This window comes from Trachemys scripta, chromosome 4 (assembly GCF_013100865.1).
Source record: "Trachemys scripta elegans isolate TJP31775 chromosome 4, CAS_Tse_1.0, whole genome shotgun sequence".
In the NCBI taxonomy this organism is placed as follows: Eukaryota; Metazoa; Chordata; order Testudines; family Emydidae; genus Trachemys; species Trachemys scripta.
Window position 1 is genome coordinate 100,791,154 of NC_048301.1, and position 23,691 is coordinate 100,814,844.

At 40.9% G+C, this 23,691-nt stretch overlaps 1 long non-coding RNA gene across 1 annotated transcript in view; it reads right to left on the bottom strand.

Moving 5' to 3' along the window:
* Positions 1–3,909: 3,909 nt before the first annotated feature.
* LOC117876816 overlaps positions 3,910–23,691 on the bottom strand; it is a 40,173-nt gene continuing 20,391 nt past the window's right edge. The window contains exons 7-8 of the long non-coding RNA XR_004645555.1: positions 19,485–19,611; positions 3,910–5,119 (exon numbers count right to left, since the gene is read on the bottom strand). This is a non-coding gene — a long non-coding RNA (uncharacterized LOC117876816). The remainder of the gene's footprint in view (positions 5,120–19,484; positions 19,612–23,691) is intronic.

The following is a 23,691-nucleotide window of genomic DNA, read 5'->3' on the forward strand; positions in this document are numbered from 1 at the left end:
TGTGATCATTTGATGCTTAAGAGGAAGAAGATAAAAAACCCTCCCAGAATACACTGGGGATAAAAAAATCCTTTCCTGACTTCTGCAGGTGATCAGCTGAAACTCTGAAGTATAAGCCTTAGGAACAGAAGACATAAACCAGCTGTGAGCCTTAGGGCTGTTGAACTCTGACCCTTACCATCCAAAAGCAACCCCATCATACAATCACACTAATAAACATGCCCATTTCTTAAAATGAAGTAATACCCCCCTGGTATTTACCCCTTCAGTGTATTTATATGGAGTAATCCTTTTCCTTCTCAGCCTTCTCTTTGCTAGACTAAACAAATGAAGCTCCTCTTGTAAGACAGGCCCTCCATTCCTCTGATCATCCCAGCAGCTCTTTTCTGCATCTGTTCCAATCTGAATTCACCATTTTTGAACATGGGTGGCCAGAATCATACACAGTATTCCAAATGACGTTTTACCAGTGCCTTGTACAATGGCATTAGTGCTTGTTTACCTCTACTGGTAATGCCTCACCTAATACATTCTAGGATTGCATTTGCCTTTTTCATAGCTGCATCACTCCTGTAATTGATTTATACACCCAGGTCTCTCTCCCACTCTGTTGCTTCCAATTGATGAGCCCCCAAGCTTGTAGCAGAAATTCTTAGTGTTAGACCCTATGCGCATGATCTTGCAATTGATACTATTGAATTTCATCCCATTTCTGTCACTCCAGGCTGCCAGGTCATCCTGATCTTCCTGTATAATATTCCAGTCCTCCTCTTTACTGACAATGCCTCCCAACTTTCTATCATCAGTAAATTTCATTAGCATGTTCCAATAGTTCTTCCTATTTATTCCACATACTCCTTGCATTTATGTATAGACATCTAAGACGCTGAGCACAGTCCCTCACCGATTTCCTCGTGTTGCTTTTATGACTCTATTGTAATTGTCCATCTCCTCCCCCTCCAACATCGAGCGCTCTGTTAAGGTCAGTTATTTATGCTTACCTGTGGGCTTTAGTTACCTGCTCCATTTGAACCTTGTTTAAAGCCTGCCTCACTAGTTTGTCAAGTTGATGTGCGAAGATGCCCTTCTCCCTTCTTGGTCAAGCAGACCCCATCTCTTCCCAGCAGAGAATGTTTTTCCTGGAACAGCATTGCATGATCAAGGAAGCCGAAACCCTCTCATCGACTCCATCTGCACAGCCATACATTCATCTCCAGGATAGGTATGTCCCTGTCTGTCCCCTTACCCTCAAGTGGGAAGATGGACAAGAACAAAATTTGCACCCCCAACTCTTCACCCTTGCTCCCAGAGCCCTAATCACTGATGATCTGCCACAGGTCATACATGGCAGTATCATTAGTTCCCATGTGCATGAGCAGCATGGGGTTGTGGTTAGAGGGACAGATGAGCTTCAACAACCTTACAGTAACATCTCAGATGAAGGCTTCAGGTACTCAGCACACCTCCCAGGACATTACATCAGGTCAGCAGATGGATGCCTCCAGCCATCACTGTTTGGAGTGAAAAGGGTTAGATGTGGAAAGGTTTCTAGGGTGATATTTTTATTTTTACACAATGACTAAACCAAAACTCTTATTAGACATTTATCATCTTGAGTTCAAGGCTAGTGCTTTCTCCATCTTGCCCTCATGATACTTTATCTTATGAGCTAGATCTGGGGTCTTTTGTGACTATATTTTAACCTATGGAAAATCCATGAACTGTTAATTAAGGATATATTCGTCCCTGTGCAGGTGACCAACATTAGAACAATGTGTTACTGAAGTCCCACTTACCCCTATCTTTTATTCTTTGGTTCATCCTCTCAGCCATTTTCTGCCTATGATAGAGTCATCAGAAAAAGGTTTACCTGGGACTTAAGGAGCACACTAACCATCAGAGGAGTGAAGTTATGGAATAGCCCTCCAAGGGAAGAAGTGGGGCAAAAAACCTAACTGGCTTCAGGACTGAGCTTGAGAAGTGTATGGAGGGTATGATATAATGAGACTCCCTATAATGGCACATAGCCGATCTGTGACTGCTACCAGCAAATATCTCCAACGGCCAGTGGCGGTACACTAACTGGGGAGGTCTCTGTGTGAATAAGTCATTGGAACTTTATTTCCTCTTACTATATGCTCTCTGAGAGAGTCAAATAAGCCTAGGAAAATTTAAACCTTTCCCAGCAGGTTGAGCATTATATTCGGGCTATGTATGTTAACCCCAGGTGTATAAATACGTGGGCTCTTTTGTGACTGAATTAGAAAGAGAAGCAAGATTTATTCTCTGTTAACAGTATATTTTACATTCAATTTTCTTTTGTCACATTCAGAGAAAGCAATTATGTTTGCGTGTACAGGCGTAATGCTATTTCTGAAGGGCACAATTTCATATCCTCAGTGCCAATCTAACATGACTGTGTGAGCATTTCCAGCCCAAGCAAGGGTATTTGCACCATAAGAAGCAAACCTTCTCTCAAAACAGAAGCTCACTTGCACAAATGTTTGCAACAAGCAAATTAAAAAAGGTTGGGATTGCGTTTGAATCAAATTCATTTACAGATTTGGCAAAACGTTGTAGAAACTTCGCTTACACCATATTCCCAGCTCTACTGTTTACCGTTATAGTACAGTATAGAAAATCACCAGCATATGCTGCAGATTAGCACCAGTTGAAGTTTGACATCACTTTTGGTTCAGAACAGCTTCCCAAAAATGTAGATCATTTATCTGAACAAATCCAAACCTCTTCAGACTGGAAAGCAGGTTGGAATCTGTGAGGATCAGGTTCTCTCTGTAGGTTTCCAGTGCTTCCTGGGAGGGGCCAGCATGGAGATAGCCTATCTACTTTAGGTTTTTCTGTATCACCCATTGCCACTGGTTTCTATGGGGGCAGGATCATACTGTCCATTTATTGCAATACAGGTGGTAATCTGATAACAGGCGAACCTGGTTCTATTGATATGTTAGCTCAAGTTTTGTACCTATTTTGTTTGCAAACTCAGATATGTGAAAGACATTTCCCCTCCTCCATACTAAGATTTTGCAGGTGGGAAAATTGTTATATGAAGTATCAGAAGCCTTTCAAGTTACAAGCATGTGTGAAGAACCTTAAAATGGTTGTAGGGGAGCCAGAAGTTTTTCATGTTGGTTCTACTGAAAATTTAGAATTAAATGCATCTATTTTAAGCTGAAATTCACTATTATTTCATACAGTGCATATTCTGTGCCAGAAAAAAACATTAATGAAACAAAAATGAATTATTGCAGACTGGCAAATGTTCCTAAACCTTTCACAAAGGAAAATCTCAACTGTGAATATTAAGCAGCAAATCTCTTATTCTGTGATGCCACATAATTTACATTTGTTGTAAACTAAAACATTTTAGTCTGTTAATCTAGAATTGCCTTATTTTTAATAACAGACTTTTACAATAAACACTATTTTATTCACATGCCATTTTTTAATGAAATGCTAGGTCGATAGCATAATACACATACTCTGGAACGTTGCTAATATAGTGTGTTATATGTCATGTGAATTTTTGATTTCAGAGTATAGATAACATGCAACTATCATACATCCTGGCAATCTTATCCATGCCAAAAACACCCATGATTTGTGTTCTTAACCCAGTGATTTGAGAACAATAAATCTTAATATAACTGAGTTAACTATATCGCTTTTAATTGAAGACAATCTTAATTACAGCCAAAGGGCACCATTAATACTCTGAAGAAATGACTAAGATTTTAGCATTTGAACGTTATACAAAAAACAGAACTAATTAGCACTAATTTAATTCTAAGATTAAAGAAAAAATCTGTTTTTAATTTTTAATTTAAGATAAACCATTTTATTCAGAACAAAGAAAGAATAATAAGTACTTTTTTCCAACTGAAAGGCAGTTTTTTCTTTTGCATTATTACATTAATATGGGAATCATGGTCCCATTAAAGATCAAATAATAAGCATTTAATTATTGACAGCAAATACATTTTTAATAAAGATACAAGGGTTTTGCTGTTTAAAAGAAAAACAAAGTACCTCTGACCCAGAAATTCATACAGGATCCCACACCACTGTATAATCTATAACCTAATTTTAAGAGGATATGTTCACAAAGGGACATGTCATTTTTCTTTCTTCTGTACTACAGCATGAGGTACTATAAGTATAGTGTCTGTGAAAATGCTCCCCAGAAGTACCCCCAGTTCTTTCTTAATCATGCACTTAAGCTAAATAATACATTGAATATGTCACAACCAGGAGGACAGTCATGATAAAATGTGATTTAACCCCTTTTTACTCTACAAAATAATACTTTCTTTTCTTTACCTTGGGACTAGTTGTCATTTATAATTTCTGACCAAGGGAGACATAATGGATTTACAATGAAACCCTGATGCTTTTCCAAGTAACATGGAGATGCAGCAAATAAGCCCCCATTACATTAGCAGACAAAAAGAGAGGTTTTCGCTGGAACGCTGAAGCTTTATTCTGATGCTGGCAAATAAATGGAATGTTTGTGGATTCTGAAAGCCTAGTTTCTGGCTAATCACTATCCTTGACGGTAAAAATAAGATATGAACTTTTTCTGAACTTCCTTATACATGACACAAAGATATTCAGCTCTGATTTTTTCCAGCTTTGGATTTCTATTTAGAGGTGGCCCAGAACCAGTATACCTGACCCAAACAGATGCTACCAGAATAATCTGCACTGATCAGATTACCCATCCTGTTTAAGAAGAGATTAATTAGATACTCAATACTGAAGGAACTTGCTCCCCACCCAACCGCCCCACACACCTGACTTGTAAAGCAAATACTGTCTCTCACATAGCACAATGGAAAAAAACAACAAACATATGGAAGAGAAGGGAAGGAAGAACAGTTGTGAGAAGACAAAATATTTAAATTATGCTGTGTATTTACTCCTTACCTAGTTTAAAAGGAATGACATATTCTGTAGAGATGAGCAAGCTTCCAAAGGGCTCTGTGTTCAGGTTCAGTTTGGGTAAATGCAAAAACCCAGATGTTAGCCAAATTTCATGCATCTGCAAAATTAGTCTGAAGTCTCTCCTCTACAAACTCTTGTAGATTTCTGGCTCTTGCAGCTGGAACATAAGTACAAATATGGGAGAGAAACATCTACATGAACATTAAAAAAATCCTTATAATGGTTCATTTAAGTTAGTTTTAAAGGCGGTTGAAGATTTGGGAGATGTCTTATCTCCCCCCACTTTCCCCTCATTTCTAATATACTACTGGTGAATTAGCAGCAGTGGCATTTATACAGCCATCCCAGAGATATACTGTATTCAATTTTGTATCTGCAATGTAGACAATGCCAGAAAAAAAAGGGGAAGTAAGATCTCCCGTGCCTGATAAATGAATAAGGAAAAAATAATACAGTAGAATTTTTCAGTGGTTCCCTTTCTAATCTTATCCAGTGATGTGTACTTCAGAAGGATAAACTAGGTCTGTAGGATTTGGGAGACTTCCATCTCTAGAAAGGGAGGTGCTAAATACTTTGCATTGTCTTGGTCCCCACGAGGCATATGGACAAAACTGTTCCTGTGTTCCAAAGAGCATGGAGACCAATTATGCACTGCAGTTGCACAGAAGGGTATAAAATGTATTGTTCTGTTCAGTGGTGGGGTGTCTTTTGCCTCTTTCTTGTGCATTAGGACATACTCTAGCCCTCTGTAAAGCACTGTGAAGTTTACTGTGTTAAATGTTTTTTAACCAGCATTATCTGAACTGGTCAATCAGTTTTCTTCTCTTTAATCAGTGTTTCAAGTGGAGCTGGACAGCCCACCATGCAGACTGCCCTACGTTTAGAGATTCCAGGATTTCCAGACTTCCTGCTGTAGTAGGAAGAAAGCCTGAGACATAAGCTCTTGTATCAGAGGCCTGGTGTGAGGCCTGAGGCCTAAACTAAAGTAGTGGTCAAGCTTTGCTGATATAAAGCAAGGAAGCAAAGTTAGCAGAAGTCAGGCTCGTGTGCCTGCGTGCAAGTTCACAGAACCTGGCTTGAACAGGGTTAGTATTGCAAAAAACACACACATTCCAAAGGATAGGCACAGGACACTCATGCTAACACATTCCAGAAGGATGGTACCAGAACACCCCAAAAGCAAGTATGGTACAAACACTCCACTCCAAAGGTAACAAGAACACACTGACTCCTCCTAAAAATAAGGTCAGAATGACAGGTCAGTCCCTTTCTGGGGTAACAAAAGTTCAACTGAAGAGCCAAATCCAAACCTATAATTCTTCTTCCCCTCTTGGGCTATACAGTGAAGTTATCTGTGCTCTGCCCCTGCTCCCAGGCCCTGAAGAATTCTTCAATGGTGCTCCTTTCCAGCAGGTTTCCTCACTGCCTCTCCTACTTGTGGACTCCAGCAGCTTCTCTGAGCAGTCTCCCTGCTTGTTACGGGCCCCATCTCCAGGCCTCCCATAAGATCCTGACCTGCTCTCTGTAGTTCTCTCCAGCCTGCTTTCACTAGAGCGAGAGAAAAGTCATCTCTCCTGGATTTTTCCTAATTGAGTTCTCTTCCCTGTCTATATAACGCTCCGTGACCCTTACACAGCTGGATCACTAATTGTAATGGAGTCCATATCATAATCTGCTGGGCGTTAACTGCTAGGTCACAGGCAAGGCTGAGCTTGGCTTTAAGATTCCCCTTAAAGGGTCAGCCAACCTGTGACAGTAGCCTAACCTAAGTTTGAAATTTTTGCCCTTAATCTTTTCACATTGCAGTTTGGTTTCAGTCAGGAGTAGGAAATACCTCCATATTCAGTGTATATACTACAATACTCTATTAAAATTCTCTCCCGCCTCATTTTCTTTACAATTCTAGTTTATTCACTAGCATTTCTAAAATCACTACTCTCCAAACACTGGCCAGAAAAATGCCTAGTAGGTTCCTATTTGTGACAGCATATGTATATTCTATTATTGTTTTCATTCAATTTGATTTTATGTCTTATTGTGCATCATCAACCAACTTGCCTTTGACAGTTAGAAAAAAGGTCTAAATTGTCTGTGCCACAGAAAAAGAAGAACAAACATTTGAGACCAGCCATGTAGACCACAGTGACATGATAGCAAGGCCTTATTATCTCAAAGATTCTTCTACTGAGGAGCAATTAAATTTACAGTCCACAGAAAAGGTGTGAACTTATAACTCAGTAATAAGAATGAAAAGACCTTTAGTATAATTAAGTGATATCATTTATGTCCCTCACCTACCAATGTCATGTGGATCCCAAAATGAAGTAATTTTAAACTAACCAGTTAATATTGCCTGGCAGAGGGTCACCTGATTTGCCTGGAGCTCCCAAGAGAAGAAGAGAGCGGGCATCTGAGATTATAAACAGAGAACCCTCTCCCTCTTCCTAAAGATGTTATAACCAAATCCTCAGCTAGTTTAAATTGGCATAGCTCCACTGAAATTAACTACAAAAGTTTAACAGCAGAGTGCCTCAAGGTTCTCTACTAGGTCATGAGTTGTTTAATATATTTATTACTGATCTGAAAAGTGGGGGGTGAGTAGTGAGGTAAAAAAAAAAACCATTGCAGATAACACAAATAATTAGGTTAGTCAGGATCAGAGAAGACCATGAGGAACTTCAGAAAGACCTAAACAAGCTAGATGGATGGGAAACATAATGGCAAATGGATTTCAATGTCAACAAATGCAAAGTAGCATTAGAGGGAAAAATTTAAACTACACATCTTCCAACGATCTAATTAATGGCATCAACCCAAGAAAAGGACCTACACAATATTGTAGACAACTCAATTAAGACCGCTGCACAGTGTGCAGTTGTGGTAAAAAAATATCTAATGAGGTATTAGATGCATAACGAATGGAATGGTGAAGAATACAAAGACTATCATAATGCCTTTATGTAAATCAACCGTGCAACTTCATCTAGAATAGTGTGCACTGCTAGGTCGATGGAAGAATGGGGACTTATATTTCCTTAACTACGCCACTCAGAGATATAGATTTCTCACACCCCTGACTGACGTAGTTAAATCAACCTAATTTTCTAGTGTACACCAGGCCTCATGGTAGGGTTTTCAAAAGTCTTCAGCATTGGTCTAACTGCTTCCATTGAAGTCAATGAAAGTTTTGCCACTAACTTCAATGGGAGCAGAAGTCCCAAGTGAGCACTTTTGAAAGGTGCAGCCTTAGGTTTTATTAAGTATATCTTTGCTTTTCCTGTGTTCTAGCATTAACACGCTACTTGTTAGTTTTGCAGTAATGGAGCATCTGCATAATCCATTTTATTTTTGTGTTTCCTCTATTGTGTTATAGGATTTTGAATGGTAAAAGTAAGGGTTGTTTCTATAATGCCTTTTGTTGCTTTGTGTTTCAAGAGAGTGCAGCTCTCAAAAGTAAATTACAGTTCCATGACCATTACATTCAGGCTCTCTTAGGGTATATCTGCACAGGGATAAAAGACCTGTGACCCAGCTGCAGATATCCTGGGTTAGCTGACTCAGGCTCTTGGGGCTTGGGCTGGGAGGCTAAAAATTGCTGTGTAGAATAGACATGTGGTCTCGGGCTGGAGCCTGAGCTCTGGGGCCCTCCACCCTCGCAGGGAGGGAGGTCACAGTCCCTGGAACTCTCCCAAAACCCTGTGTGGCTGCTGCTGCCAAACAGTAGAGACCATGGCAGTTCTGCACCACAAAGTACAAGTCAGTATTTGGCCCTTTGGTAGTATATGAGGCAAATGGAGTGGTAAACAGGGTCTATTAAGATCAGCCCTCTTTAAAGTGAATTTAGAGCTTGTAGGATATGTGATAGGTCAGCAGCCCCAGAAATGAAGTACCTGTCCATAGAACATACCTCCACTTAAAAATGACTAATGCAGGTTGATAGCATCGAAGGATCATTCAGTTTCTCTCTCTGACATATAATATACATATTCAAAGTTTCAGGGACAAATTTATCCCTGGAGTTTATCTAGAGATTATTTTGGCCTATTATGCATATCAAACTGTATATACTCGTTCATTAGCCCGTTCGTTTATAAGCCGACCCCCCAACATGGATAAGTAAAAATAGCAAAAACTGTATGACCCTTTCATAAGCCGACCCTATATTTCAGGGGTTGGAAAACTTTGGCTCCCAGCCCGTCAGGGTAAGCTGCTGGGGGGTCGAGATGTTTTGTTTATCTGGAGCATCTGCAGGCACGGAGCCCCTCAGCTCCCTGTGGCCGCGGTTTGATGTTCCCAGCCAATGGGAGCTGCAGGAAGTGGCGCCATTGCCCGCAGCTCCCATTGGCTGGGAATGGCGAACTGCGGCCCCAGGAAGCTGAGCGGCTCCATGCCTGCAGACGCTCCAGGTAAACAAAACAACAATGTATTAGATATTCAATTCAATGATTCCATAGAGCAGGGATCCATAACCTTTGGCATGTGGTTCGCCATGGTAAACACCCTGGCGGGCCAGGCCAGTTTGCGTCCGCAGGTTCAGCCGATTGTGGCTCCCACTGGGCGTGGTTCACCGCTCCAGGCCAATGGGGTTGGTGGGAAGCAACAGCCAGCACATCCCTCAGCCCGCGCCGCTTCCCGCAGCTCCCATTGGCCTGGAGCGTCGAACCGCGGCCAATGGGAGCCGCGATTGGCGGAACCTGTGGACACGGCAGGTAAACAAACCGGTCCGCCCCGCCAGGGTGCTTATCCTGGTGAGCTGCATGCCAAATGTTGCCGATCCCTGACATAGAGTTTAAAATCATCAAATTTTGGTGTAGACCCGTTTATAAGCCAACCCCCGCTCTTTGATGCGTCACTTTTTTACCAAAAATATTCGGCTTATGAACGAGTATATATGGTATGTTTTTATTTAGGGACTAGTAAGGTGTCAGTCACATAAGTATGATGAACACAAAAAAGCTTTAAAATTACATAACTAGAAAACACTTTTAAAAGGGCCTAGATTTGTCCACAGTCACACGCACGCATGCAGTGCCAGTCTTCTATTAAAATTCACATGACCACCCAAGTATGCTGAATATGTTTGAATGACAGGCACAGTCTCTTGGAGAATAACGTGCTGTGCATTTCTCAACCTTCAAAAAACACTGTTTAAAAAGCAAGATCAATCAAAGACCAAAGTGTACATTTAAAAAATGCTAAAGTTAGTACGAAAATAAATAAAATGCATATTATATATCCAAAATGCACACTGATTGACTTTGTTTTCTATAGTGGCCCAAGTATCTGCATTAACTATGAATCTCTGTGGCTTTTGTCTGGTGACACAACAAAAACAGTGTTGAAACAGTCTTTTCCTTGTCATTTGGAAAATTAAATGTTATTTTTCATTTCTCTGTCTGAATCCTAAAATTAGATTTGAATTGCAGAGGCAGTTGTGAGTTTTCTTCGTTTAACGTCAAAATATTGTTAATGTGTTACCTGCCCTGGGGATGGGTTAGCATATTGAAGACAAAGGCAAACAAATGTACACTATTACTTTCTATCCACTCAGGGTGAAATTCTGGCCCTATTAAAGTCAATGGGAATTTTTCCATTGACTTTGTGGATCAAGGATTTCACCCTCACCCCTCTGGTTTATTTAAGGTGATCCAAATTACTGAAGTGCCAGTATTGATCAGCCAGTACAACAGAGCATGAAAAAAATGAGAGTTCACAATATTGCTGCATTCATTTCTCATTTAGAAGAAACTCTTCACATGTCACAACCTAGAAAAAGCACCTGCTGAGTTGTTTCAAAATAAGAAAGTCAAATTAGGGCTTTTTTTTTCCTGTTAAAAACACATTTCTCTCAAGAGGTTGATGCCATGAGTGGAAGCCAAGAAAGGATCATACTAGGAAGCTATGTATATAACAGATAATTCTTTGCATGACTCTATTGACATTAAATATAAAATTATATTTTCTACCTATACAATATATATCATAGGTGGCTCAGATAGCAACTCCTATAGTTAAGGTTGCTTGAAACTTTCTATTATAAGCCTATGGGTTAACTGGTTAAAACTTTGCAATACTTAACCATTTAGCCTGAAATTTTCCATTCTGAATGTCTAGTTAAAGCAGTTGAGGTTAAGGGAAAAGATGTTGTTTTATCCATGCTAAAATAATTTTTACAACTATTTTAGTGAGAAACTCTGTTGCCTATGTGCTTTGGAGCAGGGACCTGAAATTGGCAAAGGGGTAGCCCTGGTGTCAGAAATGCATCTTTTGCTATCCACATGAAAATTCACCCAAATTTGGCCAAATTATGAGGCTCTGGAAATCTTCAATTCACACATGCTCAGTAGATATCTGTTAGAGTCTTTCAGCTAAATTCTTCAAAGATTCTGTCTCTCCTGAGCATACTCTGGCCCAGGGCTGAAGAGACTTGTAACTGTAATTGTTCCTCTCAGCAACTGGGGACTACTGTAGTGCGGAAACTGGGAGAACAGCAAGACTGTCTGGTGCTGTCAATGTTAATACCCAAGTAAACAGCTTGACTGGAATGCAGCACAGTGCCAGGCTGGGGAAGGGTGGCAAGGGTGCAGCCTGGGATGTGGGGGAAGAACTGTGACATGTAGCCAAGGTGGGGGGACTGTAACAGGAATGCAGGTCTCAAGTGGAGGCAAGAGAGAAGGGTAAATGAGACTAGGGCAGGTGTGTGGGGGACAGTGGCAGAAAGGTCTCAGACTACTAGAGTACAGGTTGGAACCTGGAATAGAAGCCAGGATTCCTCTGTCTCAACATTACTTTGCTATTACACTGACAAAACACACTGGCAAAATATGGCTCTTCCTTCTTTAGTGGCTGGCCCACATAGAGGATGACAACCTACAACGGCTATCAATTACTCTGTTAGCTCAAATAGTGGAGGTTTGTACAGTGGATTTACAGGTTCTATTTCTGCAGCTGAATGATGTGGGTGTCAATATGATTACACATGAAGGAATTCCTGTTTTTTCAGTTTGCCTTTTTCAAAACCAAGAAAATTACACCTAAAAAGATTATATTAAAATAATTTTAAGATTGCCAAATCAAGCACTCAAAAGTTAGGAAATGCCAGGATTAAGGATTGCCCGTGCAACCGTACCTCAGTCCCCTTGTGTGTGTGTGCATGATGATTAAGGCTGCATGTCTGTCATGGAAGTCACAGATTCAGTGACTTTCCATGAACTCTGTGACTTCTGCAGAGGCCAGTGCTGGCTCAGGGGTTGCCCGAGCCAAGCAGGCCCTGGGCCAGCAGCAGCAGCAATTTGGCTGGCGGTGGGGGATCCCCAGCTCTGTGTGCAGGGCCGGCTCCAGGCACCAGCCGACCAAGCACATGCTTGGGGCAGCACGTTGGGGCAGGGCGGCGCTTGATTTTTTATTTATATTTTTTTGGTGTGGATTCGGCGGCGATCAGAGCGGGAGCGGGGGCTTCGGGCGGCGTGGTGCTGGGGGGCGGGGGTTTTGGAATGCGTGGGCTTCGGGCGGCGCAGTGCTCAGTGGGGGGGCGGGGGTTTTGGAATGCGTGGTCCTCGGCGGGGGGGCGGGGGGGAAGAGCGGCGGGGAGGGGGGGGGGTGGGGGGGGGCGTGGTGCTCGGAGGGGGGGCGGGGCTTCAGGCGGCATGGTGCTTGGAGGGAGGTGGGGGCTTCGGGAGGCATGGTGCTTGGGGGGGCGGGACTTTGGGTGGCGTGGTGCTCGGGGAGGCGGGGTCTTGGGGAGGCTGGGGCTGGTGCGGTGCGGCGTTCGGAGGGGGGCAGGGGCTTCGGGTGGCATGGCACTTGGAGGGGGGCGGGGCTTCGGGTGGCGTGGTGCTGGGGGGCGGGGATTTCGGCAGCGCTCGCGGGGCGGGTACGGCAGGGCGGCTCTCTTCTTTTTTGCCTGAGGCGGCAAAAAAGTTAGAACCGGCCCTGTCTGTGTGTCCCTGAAGTTCCTAGGTGGAGGGCCCTGGGGACTCCATGCACTGCCTGTGCCTGCAGGCCCCACCCCCGCAGCTCCCATTGGCTGTGGTCCCAGCCAGTGGGAGCTACAGAGCTGGCACTTGTGGCGGGAGCAGCGCGTGGAGAGCCCCTGGCCACCCCTCCCCCTAGGAGCTGCAGGGGTACGCAGAGCCGGGTAGGGAGCCGCCCGGGCCCTTTCCCAGCACCAGTGGGGAGGGGAGGGGTCCCAGGGCCGTGCACTGCTGCCCACCTCCCCCCGCCAGAGCACCTGCTTTCCCCCCGGATCATCCCCCCAGAGCACCCATGACCCCCTGCCCAAGTTTTAGTTAGGGCTATATAGTAAAAGTCATGGACAGGTCATGAACCGTGAATTTTTGTTTACTGCCTGTGACCTGTCCATGACGTTTACTAAAAATACCCATGACTAAAACATAGTCTTAATGATAATTAGAGCTGGGGAGGAAATTTCAGCCAAAACTTTTTCAGCAAAAAAAATGCAGATTCGGCAACACCAAAATGTTTTGGAATTTGTCAGTTTAGCTAAATTGTGCTGAAAAACAACATTTTGTTTTGACATTTGCTAAATGTCATTTTAAAAACTCCAAAACATTTTTAAAAGCTCAAAAATGTAATGAAACATTTTGTTTCTCATCACGCAAAATGTTTTGTTCACCCTGAAACAATAAATGTATTTATTAGCACAGCTCTAATTATGACACAGTCTTTCATTAAAAGATATTATTTTCCCCATAGAACTCCTGGCTCATTTAGAGCACAGGATGAACAATGTTCAAGGAATGAGTCAGATTTGTGTAGTTAATGAGATTGTCGTCTGTAGGATCCCTGTCTCATTTTTTTGCAGAAGTAGTGAATGAGGCAGGAGAGAGAGAGGATGGTCTCACACAGGAAGAGAGAGGATGGTCTCATGGTTAAGGCAGATGAATGCTGTCTAGGAAAACTCGATTCTTTCCCTTCCTCTGCCCAGAGTTTTCACACATGACATCATAATCTCCCTCCATGATTTTGTTTCTCCATGCATCTAATCATTCTTGTTTTCTCTCTTGAATCCCTTTTAATCTTCTATATCCTTTTAAAGATAGGGCACCTAGTACTGAATACATTATTCCAAATGAATGAATGTTGTTGATTTCGTACAAAAATATAATATTTTCTGTATTATTCTCCACCCCAGTCTTTATGCACCCTCATTTTTTCCTTTTTTTAATTACTGCTGAGTGTTGAGCAGAGGTCTTCATTGAGCTATGCACAAGCCAGGGTCGGCTCCAGTGTTTTTGCCATCCCAAGCGGCAGAAATTAAAAAAAAACAAAAAACAAAAAAAACCCCACTGCGATCAGCAGCACTTCGGTGGCAAAGTCCGAGAGGGACTGAGGGACCCACCGCCGAATTGCCGCCGAAAAGCCAAACGTGCCGCCCCTCTCCGTTGGCCACCCCAGGCACTTGCTTGCTGCGCTGGTGCATGGAGCTGGCCCTGGCACAAGCCTGCCATCTTCAGCTTCTCCTACTCTTGAAAATTCTATGAAACATTTCAACCCAATTCACTGTTTGTTGTACCCCAAACACTTTTCCCTTTGAATGATCAGATAAACACATAGGACCAAATGAGTTATAGCCAGTAATGAATTTGGCCCCACACAGTTTGTAAGCAATCAATTGTCATCTGTTTAGAGGTCTAGAGTTTGAAGCATCAATACTGAACTTTCACCATAACCCCATGAATAACGTCAATCTTTTTTCACTGTTTTGGATATTTTATGTAAATGTCAGACATTAATAAATCAAATTATTTTCAATAGGTTGAAACCTAGTTAGTTTTGGGGGGGGGGGAATCTGTTTTCTTTAGAAAACAAAAGAATGACTATTTAAAAATGTTAATTTAATAACATGCTGCACCCTTTACTTCTGTCTGATGGTTTAATTATTAGTAACTCGGTTCAGTTCATTAGGGATCTATTGTGCTGCTGTTGGCAAAACAGTAATGTCACTGCATTTTAAATAATTAAAAGCAGTAAAACAAACATCATCTTTTGTGCCCTAGAATTTATAAATTGCTGTTGTGCATGCCTCCCTTTAATCAATAACTGCTCATTTATTTTGTTTTTGTGAATAATGAGTATAAAACACTCTCTTGTCTTTTTAATTACAATTTGGTAGTTTTCTGTTCTTCCTGCAATAACTAGCTTTTTTGGAAGAACCAAGTGTACAAGTAAGCAACAGCTGAGATGTACTAGCCAGACTCTTCAATAATGGTAGCTCATAGTTAGTTATTACATTTTGACCTGTTCCTAGATAGTCAAGTATTTCTTAAGGACCAAATCCGGCAGTCCTTACTCATGCAAAACACACATTGAAGTCTGTACCATAATTTGGCCCTATTGCATATCGATATAGCTATTGACTCGGGAATGATTTGTGGTGGGTTATACAACTTTTCAGCACTAGATTACCAGCCTGAAAACAAATCAGATTAGAAGTGTCAGCAGGTGGGAACTAACCAAATAATGTACTGTTTCTTATACGAAATAAACTGTTGGACTCATAGTTCCTAGTGCCCGCTCTCCTCATAACAAAAATCACAACCAATTGGTACCTTTTGAACTTTATTAGCAAACAGGTCAAGGACTGAACAAGATAAAGACGTGTTCATCACCATTACTTTGCTAGTGGGCCAGATACTTTGGACTGGCAATGAGAACTGCCCATGTAAGGAATAATCCCAAGGGAAATTATTTTTATTAAACACATTAGTTCACTTGTTTCATATCTTAATCTATGTTTCTGGTTCCTGTAACAGCACAGCAGTCACTTTACTTTGCTTCCAACTGTGACTGGCAAAAACAACTCAACTTAAGGTGAAAAAGAACAGATGGAATAGTCTCAACTTTTTGAAAGTTGTCAAGGCTGCTATTGAAGAAGCTTCAAGCAGAGAATAACACTTAGTGTTTCGCTATATCCCAGCTGTTGAGTTTTAAACAGCTTTCAAGTGATTTAGGAGCTTATGTCACATTTTTAAAAGAGAGTTAGGCACTGAAGCAACTTATGGGTATGTCTACACTTAAACAGCTACAGTGGCGCAGCTGGAGCTGCACTGCTATAGCACTTCAGTGTAGACACTACTTATGCTGGGGGGTGAAGGGGTTCTCCCATCAGCAAAGGTAATCCCCCTCACAAGAGGTGGTAGCTACGTCCATGGAAGAATTCTTCCATCTGCCTAGTGCTGTCTACAGGGAGTTAGGTCGGCTTTGCTAAGTCTTTTAGGGATGTGGATTTTTCAGAACTCCTGAGAGACGGAGCTATGCTGACGTGAATTCCCAGTGTAGACCAGCCCTAAGTATCAAGAAAAATCAACGGGACTTAGGCCTTGGCTACACTTACCCGGTAGTTCGACGGCTGGAAATCGAACTTCTGGGTTCGACTTATCGCGTCTAGTCTGGACGTGATAAGTCGAACCCGGAAGTGCTCGCCGTCGACTGCGGTACTCCAGCTCGCCGAGAGGAGTACCGCAGAGTCGACGGGGGAGCCTGCCTGCCGAGTGTGGACCAAGGTAAGTTCGAACTAATTCGAACTAAGGTACTTCGAACTTCAGCTACGTTATTCACGTAGCTGAAGTTGCGTACCTTAGTTCGAATTAGGGGGGTAGTGTAGACCAAGCCTTAGGCACCTAAATGCTTGAGTTACTTTTGAAAATGGGACTTAGGCACTTTTAAAAAATGTACCTGTTCTGAATAAACTTATTGCGTCTGATGAAGACATCATAAAATAACCAGCACAATATAAGAAGATCTGGGGGAAGTCTCATTGTACCCATCTGACTCAAGAGGTTGCTTAGAGGAAGCACTATGAAACAATAAAATGGCAAAAGTAATTTCATATGGTACTTCATATGACCATGTACACTGGTTTAAAATAAAAACAACAAAATTGTAGCTGAATGATTAAATACTTCCTCGTATTTGACTAAAAGCTATTTACATGTGCTACAGAATGCAAGCAGCCATATTCTTTGCCTTAACTATGGATGGTGATATATTTTATTATGCAGCAGCATGGATTGATTGATTGTTACCGCCTGATATTTTCAACTGATCTTCCAAACAGAGAGATTTTTATTGTTATAAACAACAGAAGCAAATGTATACAATTACACAAATATTTCCTGTTAAAAGAGAAAATAATATTTCAAGTTACAAAGCCTAAAACTGAATGTGGATAGGGACACTCATCCTCAAGAGAGGAGTCAGCAAAATAAATAAATAACACTTCATATAATATACAATAATAATACCTACCTCTTACAAAGATGGGAGATATAATTAATCATAGTTTTGCATGGTGCTTATTAGCCAAGCAAAATTGACAAGTCCCTAACCTCCATTAAACATAACATCAATGGATGACAAATATGTATCCTCCATAGGGCAAGGATAATAATTTTACTGCATGTATGTAAAGTAGGGCCTCAAACCCTGATTGGGGCCTCTAGGCACTACTGCAATACAAGACAACAACAGCCACCACCTAAAGAGGGAGCAGGAGCGTATGGGTTATAACTCTAACAGAGAGCCAGTAATGAAAATAACTCATTATATTCAGGTGATGTATCCGTTTTTCAATGTTTTTAATCAGGTTCTGCAGAGCTGTTGCAAACAACTTGTATTTGGGATCTGAACAAACTCAGTAAGATTACAGAGAACGGTTATTTGCAATGTCCACATACCATCTGAGTCAAAATGCCTGTCATCGCTTGACACAGTCTGAATATTTGATGGAACATGACAAATACCTACAGAATCTCCTTTCCTTCTGTCCTTCATTCAAGACTTTCTTTATTCTCTTACCAACCCTCTCTTCCAAAGATTTAACGTGGTAGTTCATTCTCTCCTTGTCCCTTCCACTCCCTAGACTCAACCATAGCATCTCCCTGGGTACAGATTATTCAGTATGAATTCCTCTATTTGCCTTTGCAGCTCATGCTGGTTCTTTGCACAAATTGGTTCTTTGCTTTTGGATATTTGCATTTTCATCATGTTTGGTTTGGTGCTGCAGAAAGAAAAAGCAATGGAGGAAAGAGAGTCTGCAAACTGACAGGAATAATCCTCTTGATGAATATGAATAGGACCAGAACACGTAACAGGATGTATTCCCAGTAAAAACTACATTAAACTGAAGTGAATATCAGTACCTCAAAGGCAAAAACAATAGGATGATGTTGTAATTATCCCCAAAACAAGTGTTACAAACACAGTAAATTCAGAGTTAAAGGTAATTTGTTTGGATTTCTTTCAAGTTTAAGGTATGGAAATGCACACTAAAGGCACCCAAATAACCTTAACTCTGGTCTGTAGTGACACCAGGCAGGAACTATATATTTACAAATAACACATAATGTTCATAGTCCCATATTAGATTAGACAGATTTTTTAATACACATGTTTTTTTCATTCGCACACCTCCTATTAGGACACTGCTTGGTGGAGTTAAAGTTGTAAATATTTGTAAATTCTCAGAACATTCAGCTATAGTCATAAAATAAATGCTGTAATCCTAAATTAGCCCCATGTTGGGATTTCCCAGTGTGTCAATCTTTTAGATAAGAAGTTCACAATCAAATGTTAGAGGTAGGGCTGGTCAGAAAACAAGAATTCTGATTTATTTAAAAAATTGAGGTTTTAGGGTTTCATTTCTTTCTACACTGGGGACAAAATGGAGAACTTTCAAAATTCTTCACAAAAAATGAGAGGCCCACCCTAGGTTAGCCACTAGGCCATTGGGTTAGAGCATGTTAATGGCACATGGGAGACCCAGGTTTAAGGTTCTGCCTGTGTGCCTCCCACACCCCACCTGAGTGCCCTGGCCACACTCTCTCTGTCTCTCACTGCTGAATATTTCATTATTTATACAAAGTGGACCAGCTCTAAACTGGAGAGATTGAGAGAGACCCACCCAGAATAGCCTATAGCCGGGTGGTTAGGGTTTCCCACATCCCATGTGAGTGCCTGGACCACCAGTCTATTAACTATTCTGGGATGAGTGTCTCTCTCTCCCCTCCTCATACTGCATCTGAGAAACTTTCTCAACAAAAATTTAATCAAAACTGATATGTTTCTGTGAAAGGTCTTGGTTTTGATAAATCATCACTTTGCGATGGAAAAATGTGTAATTGAAAAATTCCTGACCAGCTCTGGTCAATGGGACACAACCATCTTCCCTTCCCATCTTGCTATCTGAGATAAGGTTTCTGGCTAAAGGGGAGGTGGTCCTCGTGCTTAGAAGGTTGAGAACCACTGTTTTAGGCTGTACACTCTTCAAAACAGAATTGCACACCACTAGACATGTTGTTTATAGTTATGAATATTGCTAAAGAATGGGACTCAAAATAGGTTAAAAGCAAAATATTGGTACAGTTTTAAATGAATCATTGAATAGATCTCCCACATAGCTTGGCAAATACTTACACACAGTTGGGAGCTACCCAATTATTGAATAACAATATGTATGTGTCTTTACACTCACAGTTAAAGGTAACAAGAAATCATCTGACCTGAATACCATTCGTTGAAACATTTAGGGCTTGTTCCCATATCTTTTCTACAGCTTTGATAATCATTAAGGGTTCAGTCCTGCAAGCCTTGCTCACAAAAATATTTGGGCCCAAAATGGAAACAGAGCTGGAAACATAAGGTAAAAATAATTTTGCAAACATTCTTTCATATTTTTCAATACATTTGCTTCATTAATGTTCCTACCTTTTGGTGTTCACATTCAATGAATATGCTGATAGAATAATTCATTGGCAGGGATGTTTATAGAATCAGCATACTTCAAGCAAATTTTGCAAAATATGCACAAAGCAAATTTTGAATTTGTAATCTTGAGTTTTCACATCAAGAAATATGATTCTAATAATTATGTTCAATCTAATTAGAGAGCAGAAACACTGCATGGAGCTATGCCAACTTACACAAACTGATGATATGGCTCCATGTGACCTATATGTTCAAGAACTACACTGTCAAATTAATCAGTAAATAATTTCAAATAATAAATAAATTTGAGAAACTTGTCATCTGTTTACAGACAATTTATGGCTAGAAAGAGAGACAAAATTTACCAAACAAGTCATTATGAATTCTTCACACAGCTCTAAATGGAAACTACTTTAGTCTCTAATCTAGGAATGTCTGATATTTTAGAGATGGATTCACATAAGATTTATTTTTACGTATCAGTTTGAGTGAGAAATGGAATTTGTATTCCTTATTCGTAAAAATATGACCATTCTAGTATTGCTGTCATTACCAAATTTCAATATTTATGATAAATTGGCATATACTATATATAGAGAGAAGCCTATTCAATGATTCTGTTTATTATGAATGTAGAAGTTTAGTAATTACTAGAACTAAATTCTGAGAACAAAAATTAGCTCCCTGTTATCCCTTATAGTTTCTCTCTCTTTCTAATTCTATACCATCTAATACCATGGTATCTAACCTAAAGTATTTAGTTAATGTGGGTCTGATATACCGCTCTCTTGTGTCTTTTGCTCTTACACAAGAAATATAATTGGAAAGTACCACAATCGGGTCCAAATAAACTTGTTTACAAAATATATATAACATGCAAGGCCTAGCTACATATATACACTGCTGCTTAGACTGGGTTCTGGTGGCTTCTGAAATGTGAGAGACAGTGAGGGTCACTAGAGGACCCACAAACTATTTAAAGAGACTCTACACATTCCCTGAATCATCTCACAAAATTTGCACCTCTCTCCCTACAGAGAAAGCACCTTTTTAATTGTCTCAGTGGTAAAGTAAATCACAGTTTGGATTTTTTTAAAATAAGGACTGATAAAGCACAAATAAAATTCAAGAGCAAGACCCATTGTTTCATAAAATTCCTCACTTAAAGGTAAGTTGAACTATGTGTTGTATATTTGCTTGAAAGGTGAAGACATGTAAAGTAGATATAAGCAAAGCAGTATGTGTGCAGAAAATGTGACTCCATGAGGTTATGTTAGATACAACCCTATTTTAAAACTATGTGAAGCATCTAAAAACAGGTTTTCCCCCATGCCAGGAAGGCTGGCACTAATCTGTGACTTTAAATGGCATTATGCTGTAACTGTTGCCACTCCAGTTTAAACATTCAGAGGTAAGCATTCAACCCGTTGAGTGGCAGATTAGACATGTAATTCCAATTCATGCTAATGAAAGTTGAATGTTTATTCAACTGCACATGCTGCTAAAAATGGACTCCTTGGTCTGTAGCTTTAAATTTTTTTTTTTTAATCTGAAATTTATAGGGAAAAGTCTCCCATTCCAGGTATTGTTATGCAGAGTGAAAGTTAAGAATCATACAGTGTGTTGGGTACATACAGTATGAACTATTATATAGAGCTAAATCAGCACTGCAGTACCAGATCTGAACACCAAATAATCTTCAAAGTGTCAAGCATGACACATGGTCATACATCATAATGTAAAGCATTCGCATGGATCTGTAGTAGACTAGCTCATTGCCCAATCATGTGACCTGCAACCAGCAATTATTTCCCAAAATTCTCAAAATGCAGAGTATCAACTAAACCAACATTAACACTCTAAAGAGAGATTTTTGAAAGCCATCTGTTTTTGTTAATATGGACTTAAGTGTTAAATTTGAGGTTGTAAAGCTGAGTTATGTCAGGACTGTTTAAATAAAAGCTGTGACTTGCTAAATCCTGTCCCCAGCTAATTAAAAGCACGAGTTTGAAGTATGTTGCTCAATACATTCCCCTCATTTTCTGTCTGTAGCAAATGCATTTACTGAACAATTGTACAATACAGGACATATCTTCAGGGCAAGTTCTGTTTCAACCATAAAGAAAAGAAACAGAAACACAAGACATTCTGGGAAGCTGTTTTCAATAAAATACAGAGGGACACAAGAAGAGTAAGAGTAAGGGACACAAAGGCATTCTGTCTTTCTCTATAGTAAAGGAAATCCTATTTAATGGTACAGTAATGGTGGGTTTGAGGAGACTTTAGTAAGAGCTCAGGAAATTTCTAGGACTGCAAGGAAAGATGTTCATAATGGAAAAACATCTGCCCAGATGAGCACCCTTAGACAATTGGAAGCTATTATCTGAGATGGATTTTTGATGAGATATTATTTCTAGGGACATTAAATCCACAGATACTGACAATACATAATTAAAACTGAGTAACCTATCAGAGTAACGACAACATCCAGATCAAAGGTTAAAAGCACTTATCCCCCAGTGAAAGGGAGGCGCCCATATGCAACTGCTTCTGGATATAATTGATCCTCTGTTAAATATGATTCCAGATAATACAGAAGCAATCCTATAAGCATACGGAGAGGTGTTAATATGTGGCTCTCCTTTGCCTTTTATTAAAGTATTTTGGCACTCCTGCATTGTCACAGGTCTACTGTGAGGCTGACTTTTTGCAGCTGAGAACATGCTTTCCTAAAGTTCAACCAAAAATGATTTGGTTCAGCTAATACAGTGTACTAGCCTCAGAAATGAGCCTGTTTGTAAAGTTCCGATCAGGACATCCCCTAAACTTGGATCAGTTAAGAGCTAGAGCCAAACTTTGCTGCACTGGTTCATCTCCATCCATCAATCAGCTTCTCATACAGCTGTTGCAAATTACAGCTGCAAATGCATTATCTATCAGTTATTGAAGAATGGTTAATAATTGCATAGCAGAATAAAGCTCTTTAAATTGAAAGAGATAAAAAACATATTCTGGCTGCTGTCAGAGTACATAGCTCTTTGACATACACCATGCTGATAAATTTTGCACAGTGGAAGAAATCTAATGGGTGACACCCATAAGTAACAAGGAACTTCTTTATTTTAAAACCATTCAACTTCCCACAGGCAGTAAATTCTTGGCTCATGCAAAATATTTGAGACAATTATCACTCATGATCCAGGTCCCTGAAGCTTGTTCTATGGCAAGAAGTAGCTTGTACCATCAATGAACATTTTACTTATGTAGCAACTTATAGTCATACAAATCAGAGGTTAAAAACACTGATCCCCAAGTGAAAGAGATGCAGCGTGGCAGAGAGGTAGTGTGGTCTAGTGAATAGAACACGAGAGTCAGGACACCTGGACCTGCCACTGAGCTGCTATGTGACCTTATGCAACTCACTTCACCTCTCTACTCTTTGTCTGTCTTCGCTATTTAGAGTGTAAACTCTCTGGTGCAGGGACTGACACTTCTATAGTCTGGACCAGGGGTGGGCAAACTATGGTCCGGGGGTCACATCGGGCCCTCCAGACGTTTTAATCTGGCCCTTGAGCGCCCGCCGGGGAGCAGGGTCCGGGGCTTGACTCGCTCCGGCGCCTCAGCCAGGGAGTGGGGTTGGGGGCTTGCCCTGTTCTGCCTGGCTCCTGGAAGCAGCGGCATGTCCCCACTCCGGCTCCTATGTGTAGGGGCAGCCAGGGGGCTCTGCACCCTGCCCCTGCCCCAAGTGCCATCCCCACATTTCCCATTGGCCAGGACATGCTTACCACAGTGGGGCCCCAATCTCAGTATAGATCATACTAAATGTTCGAAACAAATGGTCAAAAAGTTGGGGTTGTGTAAACATTACAAAAATTGATTTTTCCCCATATTCATGTCCACAGCCATAGAAAACGGATGCTCACTCTCCTCATACAGGAAAGACCTTGTATCTCTACTGAATAGTCAAGCAGGATGCAGAGCTCAACAACTGGACAATTGCCT